This window comes from Saccoglossus kowalevskii, chromosome 20, assembly GCF_978046115.1.
Source record: "Saccoglossus kowalevskii chromosome 20, keSacKowa6.1, whole genome shotgun sequence".
In the NCBI taxonomy this organism is placed as follows: Eukaryota; Metazoa; Hemichordata; class Enteropneusta; family Harrimaniidae; genus Saccoglossus; species Saccoglossus kowalevskii.
The window spans coordinates 29712044-29721744 of NC_140660.1; the positions used below are offsets into that span (position 1 = coordinate 29712044).

A 9701-nucleotide genomic window follows, 5' to 3' on the forward strand; every position below is an offset into this window, starting at 1 on the left:
ATGAAGGCCTATCATCACTACATGTCTACAAAGTAATTACTACACCTACTTGGATGTGATAGACCTGTAATAATTTCATAACCACTAGTATAATGTGTTCGCAGACAATAATCACGCTCTCGTGGACCTAGTCTGCAGACATAGTAATGGTACCACTATTCCCATTATAATGAAGGCCTATCATCACTACATGTCTACAAAGTAATTACTACACCTACCTGGATGTGATAGACCTGTAATAATTTCATAACCACTAGTATAATGTGTTCGCAGACAATAATCACGCTCTCGTGGACCTAGTCTACAGACATAGTATTGTACCACTATTCCTATTATAATGAAGGCCTACCACCACTACATGTCTACAAAATAATTACTACACCTACCTGCATATGATAGACCTGTAATAATTTCATAACCACTAGTATAATGTGTTCACAGACAATAATCACGCTCTCGTGGACCTAGTCTACAGACATAGTATTGTACCACTATTCCTATTATAATGAAGGCCTACCACCACTACATGTCTACAAAATAATTACTACACCTACCTGCATATGATAGACCTGTTACAGTAATAATTTCATTATCACTGGTATAATGTGTTCGCAGACAATAATCACGCTCTCGTGGACCTAGTCTACAGACATAGTATTGTACCACTATTCCTATTATAAAGAAGGCCTACCACCACTACATGTCTACAAAGTAATTACTACACCTACCTGCATATGATAGACCTGTAATAATTTCATAACCACTAGTATAATGTGTTCGCAGACAATAATCACGCTCTCGTGGACCTAGTCTGCAGACATAGTAATGGTACCACTATTCCCATTATAATGAAGGCCTATCACCACTACATGTCTACAAAGTAATTACTACACCTACCTGGATGTGATAGACCTGTAATAATTTCATAACCACTAGTATAATGTGTTCGCAGACAATAATCACGCTCTCGTGGACCTAGTCTGCAGACATAGTAATGGTACCACTATTCCCATTATAATGAAGGCCTATCATCACTACATGTCTACAAAGTAATTACTACACCTACCTGGATGTGATAGACCTGTAATAATTTCATAACCACTAGTATAATGTGTTCGCAGACAATAATCACGCTCTCGTGGACCTAGTCTGCAGACATAGTAATGGTACCACTATTCCCATTATAATGAAGGCCTATCATCACTACATGTCTACAAAATAATTACTACACCTACCTGCATATGATAGACCTGTAATAATTTCATAACCACTAGTATAATGTGTTCGCAGACAATAATCACGCTCTCGTGGACCAAGTCTGCAGACATAGTAATGGTACTACTAATGCCATTATAATGAAGGCCTATCATCACTACATGTCTACAAAGTAATTACTACACCTACCTGGATGTGATAGACCTGTAATAATTTCATTATCACTGGTATAATGTGTTCGCAGACAATAATCACGCTCTCGTGGACCTAGTCTGCAGACATAGTAATGGCACTACTATTGCCATTATAATGAAGGCCTACCACCACTACATGTCTACAAAGTAATTACTACACCTACCTGGATGTGATAGACCTGTAATAATTTCATAACCACTAGTATAATGTGTTCGCAGACAATAATCACGCTCTCGTGGACCTAGTCTGCAGACATAGTAATGGTACTATTATTGCCATTATAATGAAGGCCTATCACCACTACATGTTTACAAAGTAATTACTACACCTACCTGGATGTGATAGACCTGTAATAATTTCATAACCACTAGTATAGTGTGTTCGCAGACAATAATCACGCTCTTCTGGACCTAGTCTGCAGACATAGTAATGGTACCACTATTGCCATTATAATGAAGGCCTACCACCACTACATGTCTACAAAGTAATTACTACACCTACCTGGATGTGATAGACCTGTAATAATTTCATAACCACTAGTATAGTGTGTTCGCAGACAATAATCACGCTCTTCTGGACCTAGTCTGCAGACATAGTAATGGTACCACTATTGCCATTATAATGAAGGCCTATCACCACTACATGTCTACAAAATAATTACTACACCTACCTGGATGTGATAGACCTGTAATAATTTCATAACCACTAGTATAATGTGTTCGCAGACAATAATCACGCTCTCGTGGACCTAGTCTGCAGACATAGTAATGGTACCACTATTCCCATTATAATGAAGGCCTATCATCACTACATGTCTACAAAATAATTACTACACCTACCTGCATATGATAGACCTGTAATAATTTCATAACCACTAGTATAATGTGTTCGCAGACAATAATCACGCTCTCGTGGACCTAGTCTGCAGACATAGTAATGGTACTACTAATGCCATTATAATGAAGGCCTATCATCACTACATGTCTACAAAGTAATTACTACACCTACCTGGATGTGATAGACCTGTAATAATTTCATTATCACTGGTATAATGTGTTCGCAGACAATAATCACGCTCTCGTGGACCTAGTCTGCAGACATAGTAATGGCACTACTATTGCCATTATAATGAAGGCCTATCATCACTACATGTCTACAAAGTAATTACTACACCTACCTGCATATGATAGACCTGTAATAATTTCATAACCACTAGTATAGTGTGTTCGCAGACAATAATCACGCTCTCGTGGACCTAGTCTACAGACATAGTAATGGTACTACTATTCCCATTATAATGAAGGCCTATCACCACTACATGTCTACAAAGTAATGTGGCCCACTCAAAAGGCTAAAAATACCTTTAGCTTTATCAACTGTGAAGACAGTAAAGATTGGAAGAGCTAACATGTTGTCTTTGGAATGTTTCCTGGTAATGTGTGTGTTCAAGTTCTTTCTCAATATTACCATACCTTAAGTGGGACATTCAGTCTGTGGAGGTGACAACATCTTTGATACTTTATTTTTTTTGCAATGGGCAACTTTCTTTTTCGAGTTTCTAATAGAACCTGCAAAAAAAGAATAAGGTTGCCTCAGAGTTTATTTTGTTTAATTTAATAAATAATACAAATTACGTGACAGACATACCGAACATTCAATAATAGGAACATCCCGACCCTGCCTCACCATTACAAAATTATTTGAAGCAACATTTACATTTGTCAGAATACTGTAGTTTTCAAATATCCTAAACATTCTGTAAATAATAGCTATCATGTTAACCTTCTTTACATTTGTTATCATTGAAGTTATGAATATGATCTCTATGATTTTGTCAATAATTAAGAATTTTTATAAAATAGATCAAAATTGACAACTCTAGATTTTAAAAGTGAATATAATATTCTACACTCAATACGGCTAAAAATATTCAGAGATTTAATTACAACATAAAGGATTAAGAATCAAGGATGACATAGAATTACCCATGTCACATACAAGTTCTACTTTATGAGCATCACATATCTGTGGACACAGTGGGGTGCCAGAACAGATGGCCTACCTACAAGGTCTTTGCAACAATGACTCATTCCATTGCTGTTTAAATGATGTATTAACTTTATACAAAATAGTACTATTTAGACAACAGATAATTTATGTGTACACACTAATTTTAACATCAGTAAAAATGTGTATTTCATGTGTGTAGTGGCATGCCAATTTAAATTTCTGTAACTATTGTTAATTATTAATTGAGTGAAGTAAAATATAAAAATCAACAAAATGGATAAGCACAAATTCATTCTTGAAAGTGACAGACAATCTCCTGTTGCATAGTCAAGGCATACCACTGGTGAAGAAATAGAAGATCATTTTAATTACCGTCAGCATCATCTGATGTTCTCACTTTCTTTCCAATTTGAAATCTTTCAATTTCACTGCTCTGTACATTTAAATCACCACAACTACAACCAGCAAGATGTACACTCAACTTGGAACATTATGAAAATGTTTGTCAGCACAATGGACAATGCCAATGACGAGGAGTCTTCATTTTTGCAATGCACAAAACACAAGCAATACCTACAGAATTAACACAACTAAGATAATTTATTTTCAAACATGGGTGCAGACGCTAGATTAAATTCAAACTTCCAAGATACTCCTTCAATTAATGAATTTTTTTTTCTATAAATATCCCACACACGAGAAGCAACAAAGTCAATTTACAAACGATTTAAAAAGATCTCTTAAACTAAGAAAATACATAGCAATTTTCACCATATGCAACCCCTTACTGAAGTAGCATAACTAATTATTAGACTGAAGCGAATAAAAGTTACACTTGCCTTGAAACTCGAGTCTTGAACAGTACACACTGTTCAAATGTTTTTTCAGTTTTATGACCACACAGTGCCATTTTTTACATGAGCAATGTTCATCATCATTGCATCGATGTAATTTTGTCAGTAGATCATCCAGGCTTGTGACAACACTTGGTACACTGGCATCTACATTTATGGAAAGAAGTTATTAAATTAATTTAACTTGCTAAAAGTCCAGTCTATTCATTGGCGCTAACTCAGACAACGTGCAATGGCGGTCACGGTAAATGTCAGAAGCGAGAGCTACGTTTTACAAGTTTCTAGTCCCTGTGCATATTATAAAAATGTTGTGTAATAGCTAATACACGAATTGAAACAGTTTCAGTTTTCATATACTCACCGCGCACATTTCCAGCGTGATTCACTTCCTTTGGTAACGCCATGTCAGACAGCTGCATTACGACGCCATCATACGGCAAATACTTATGACGCGAGGATATGTGGGCGCGTCGTTGTATATCAAACAACCAATCAGACAACTATGCGTGCAAGATTGACTGATCGCGCTGTGGTGGACCTCTCTCTCGTGGACCCGCTGTCTCGTAGCAGGTCTGCAGCCACAGCTATATGGAATCAAACGGTCCGAAATCAGCTGAAATCGGTGCGGCTGACGGTGCCTTCACAGAAGCTAGCGAGTTATTCCCTACAAGACGCGCAATGCAGTTGGTGGAAAGCTACTTTGTACTTCGCGTGATCAAAGACGGTAACAGCGAAGCAACGACATAAATGACATCGCTAAACTTGAGGTGGAACGACAAGACAGGAAAACAGACATCATCGAACTACCCACGACCAGAGCGACACAACTTCAGCGAAGCCAACCCGTAAAATACTGCAACCAAAGCTAACCATATGTGACTGCACGGGAGGCAACCAACCAACCAAACAACTTGATGACAACGATCCTGCCGATGTCACAAGAAAAGCTCAACCACTGAGAAGTACAGAAACGCGCAGATGTGAGTTCAACTGAAGACTTTGACAACGCATTCAATGACTCATATGAACTTTTGTATATAAACTCTTTTTAGACGCAACTTTCCTATTCTAGCACAACTACACTTTTCAGATCATTTGCACAAGGTATGGTTTTGGGTATCTATTTTTTTCTTCTACTCGCATTGACTGTCTTTTATATCACTGACTCATTCTGCTATATAGGTCAGCCATAAAACATTAATTATTGTGAATGCTCCAAGATTTTGCGAATTGTTCTTGTTGAGCACAGTGATTTCTGTATAATTATGCACCCGATTGTAACAAAATTTAATTTGACATGCTCCGTTTTGTTTTGCGGTGAACATCTCGTTGAGCACATTTCATTGTGTTCATTGTGTGTGTAAATAATGTTGGCACCAACTTATTCAGGATTTCGATTCACGCAATATTATACTGAGCACAAGTTTGATCTCGTAAGTCCACGTATTATGCCCACAATTGTGACACACTTAATTTGACATGCTCCGTCTTGTTTTTTTTTTTTCGGAGAGGAATAACACGTTGAGCACATTATATGATGTTCATTGTGTGTGTATTTATGTTTGGCACCGACACATCCATTTTCTGGTTATTTTATTGTCAATAAGTTGAGTTTTTATGTTTTTATATTACTTTACTATTTTATTTGTGATTTTTTTCTTTACGTAATTGTTAGCCACATATGTACTTTAAGGATTCTTGTTTTGAACATGCAAAAACCAGTTGCCATGGTATTTTACAACCAATAGAAAACACGAACCGAATGAAGTGAATTTTAAATCCTAGGCTAAATTTGTTTGAAATTTGAGAAATATCGTTATTTTAAATTTTATTTTATGGCAACAAACACTGAATAATACAAATGCCACGTCGAATTCAGACTAGGCCATCGCTGCTCAGAGGCATATCTCAGAGATTTGTAACTACTGTTTGTTTGCTACGGAAGTGAGTCACATTCGGTTACCTGGATAACCTAACTCGCTTTTTTTTTTCTTTTTTTTAAGTTCTATTAAATATTGTACCACTGAGGCATGTTTTTTTTAATTTTCTCTAAGATAACACAAACTAAGCATACGGAGCAGAAAGAAATATAGTTAAGACATGATTAACGATGTAAGAATTAATCTACCTGAACAAAGGGAATTAGCAAAATAAGAATTAGAAAGAAAGACACCTTCTATTGTACTGACCATGATTTGATTGTTCTATTGTTGTGCGTATACTGCCATGGCTTCTTCGTTTCTACATTGTATTTAAATAAGGTTCGATTTGTTTATTTGTATTTGTAAATATTTTTCTATCAATATTTCTGTTATTTTTTTTCCTAGCGTATGATTTGATATTACGAAAATGGGGACATTTTCATTTTTCGTTGGAAGGGACAGTGTCACCAATCTGATGTGGTACCCGCATACACGTATGACATGACAATTGCATTCAATTGTCTATGTCAATACGTGTTAACTTTCCCATGCTTATTACTTTAATGTTCACATTCCTACACCTATATGTAATATCTAATGTATTGTTTAAAGCCTAAACCATATTAACACTTTTATACACGCCGTGTCAAACGTCACCATGACTGTCTAGCACTCCTTATTTGGCATGTTAGTAAGTTCTAACCAATCACGTTGACTTGTGCTAGGCGTCGTAGTGACGTCACGATATCACGTGGTTTCACTTATAAATAGGGGGACTGATGAGAAAGAGGGAGCGGAGGTTATACGGGAGCGGAGGTTATACAGGAGGTCTGTCTCTAGGCGTGGCTGTAAAGCCATCGCCTGGAAACCAAGTTTACACTTCACTGTATTATCACTGTATCTGATGTCTCCACGAATAAATATCCTGATTGTATCACCACTACCCTCAACAGTTCAAAATATGAGTCTGTTACAGGAGTTTTCACCAAGTAGGCATACTTGCATGCTTAGGTTTTTCTAAATTCTTAAATTATGTTACATGTAATAAATCTGTCTGATAAATACTTGGTTGTTTTATCTAATGTGCTCATGCGAACAAAATGCACGGCAACGAAATAGTAGCGTGCCACCCCCCCCCCCCCCCGGCCGACGTCTTGACATCGGATAGTGGGCCAGTGTTTCACGCAAGGCAAGGGTTGACTTTTTCGTACGACTTCGGTAAAAAATAAAAGTATCATCTAAAATCTAGGTAGTTTTTATAGATGATAACAGTGAGTCCGGTTACAATTAAATTTTGAAGAGATTCATCTACAAGTATAAGACCGGAGGTTACTGCGACGGTAAACCTCTGTTTTGCGGGATTTGTTTTTAATAGCACAGGAAATGCTACATGCCGGCATACATCACTGGGTCACATTTTACAATTATTCTATTCACACCAATTAAAAAACAGGGCAGCTTCCTTCATTAATGTGCAAAATATGCAAAGAAGGAGAGGGTTGTCAGTAATTCTTTAGTTTAGTTGTCATTCACTAATTATGGACGAGATAGTAAGCATGAGAAAATTTCCAAGAAAAAGAAAGCGAGGAAGAAAGAAGAAAAACGTCAAAAGAATGATCACTCCTGTCAAAAAAGATGTTGAAAGAGACGATGCTGGGTTCGTACAGAACGGATTTCCCCTTCGAAACCAGTGTCAGCCATGAAGTGGGCGAAGAAAGTTTTACCGTGACACTGAGAGTCCGATGAATCAGCGAGCGACTGGGAAGGGACGGCGCGTTCTGGTGAAACTGTCAAGCTATTAGGGGTTACCTCAACCAGTAACGGGTACACCCTTTCGCCAGTATGTACGAGCTGTCTCCAGGAGACTTCGAAACTCGTGGCATCATGCTTGAACTAATAAGTTTACAAACACAACGGCCCAAAAATAAATACACTGTATTTGCAAACACTTCAACTGCCAAGTGTAGTGTCTGTATTGTTTGTTACTCGCAAACAGAACCGCCCACTTTGCATAATCCAAGCTTTAATGAATGACGTCACCGTTCGTTATCAGCACAGACCGTCAAAAAACTCCATAGCGTGAAAGAAAACGGCCAAAAAACAAAGTTTTTCACAGATATAAATGTCGGTTTATGATTTTTCCCGAAAACAACTTTCAAAGCATTTCATTTACAATTAGCCCATGTAAATTTTGAGTTAACGTTGATTGAAGTTTGAAATCATAAAAGTGCCTATTTCTCGGTGTTCGGTTTTTGGCAATTACCGTTGACCTAATTTTAAATGGCGTTTCAGTGAATAGCGCTACGATGTCGCCGTTTAACTTTTCTTACTCTTGGATATGTTGGCTTCATATCCGTATTTGCATATTTGCAAAATTCTATTGCGTTTTTTCACAAACCTCGTGCAAACCACCGGTATACTCTAACTTTAACACCAAAAAACGTGCTTGAAATTTGTGATTTTCGGAAAGAAAAAAAAAACTTAATGCAAAAAATAGAAATACGGATTTAAACTTCATGACCTTTGCTTCAAAACAGTGTAAAGTTTTTGATCGCATGAATGAGACTGTAGAGATGACAATTAAAATTTTATTCACGTTAGTTAAATTATCAGCCCCGCTGATTTTCAGAATCACGTGACGCTAAAACAAACACAATGTTCACAAAATATTAATAGTAGGAAAATACAAGTCAAGAGCTTTCTAAACATATATAGATTGTATGGTTTCTTGTAAAATTTATTCCGATTATAGGTGTTTACATTTTTCTTGCAAAAAAACTATCCTGCTACCTTTAAGCCCCTTTCACAATTGGCGCCTCACTCGTGCGATAATTTTTTTTTTCGAAAATATTTTTCCGTCCTGTTGTAGAAGTGTTGTCTTTGAGTCGCAAGCAATATATAAAATCGTACGAGAGGTGAACGACCACTGCACCGGGATACAACAGTCGTGAGACGTAATCGTGCGATTATTTTCATGTTTCCGTGTGCAACAGTCGTACAACGGCTGCAACGGTTGAACGATGATGCGACCAAGTCGCACGACATATGCGTTTTGTAGCGCCATATGTCGCGCGACCTAGCGACCCGTTGTACGACTACTACAACTGATCGTACAAGGCTACGACCCATTGTGCGACACACCGCACCACCTGTCGCGCGAGGTGTTGGCTTATAAATACGATGACTCAGATCACTTCGGATCATTTAGTGAAACAAATGCTAACATATGGTTGTCCTGTGTGATACCCAGTCCAATTATTGCGGTGACGGCCGCTGTAACATCGGACACAATTATTAAATCGCATGGATGCATATCATATGTCCAGTGTAATATTAGGATTATTATTAATAATAATATAGAATCGTAATTTTTGTTGTAACCATGCATGTTTTGAAACACAAATATTATATTTATTTAGTATACAGTGCCTTCTCAGATTTAGCAAATGCAAGAGCCTCCCAGGAGCTATTGGTCGAGCAGCAGCCATGTTTACAGTATGGATGG

General features: G+C 37.4%; 1 long non-coding RNA gene across 1 annotated transcript in view; it reads right to left on the reverse strand.

The window, feature by feature from the left end:
* The window catches only part of LOC146730203 (uncharacterized), a 63893-nt gene extending 59917 nt beyond the window's left edge, over positions 1-3976 (reverse strand). The window contains exons 1-2 of the long non-coding RNA XR_014927982.1: positions 3793-3976; positions 2883-2978 (exon numbers count right to left, since the gene is read on the reverse strand). This is a non-coding gene — a long non-coding RNA (uncharacterized LOC146730203). The remainder of the gene's footprint in view (positions 1-2882; positions 2979-3792) is intronic.
* Positions 3977-9701: the final 5725 nt, after the last annotated feature.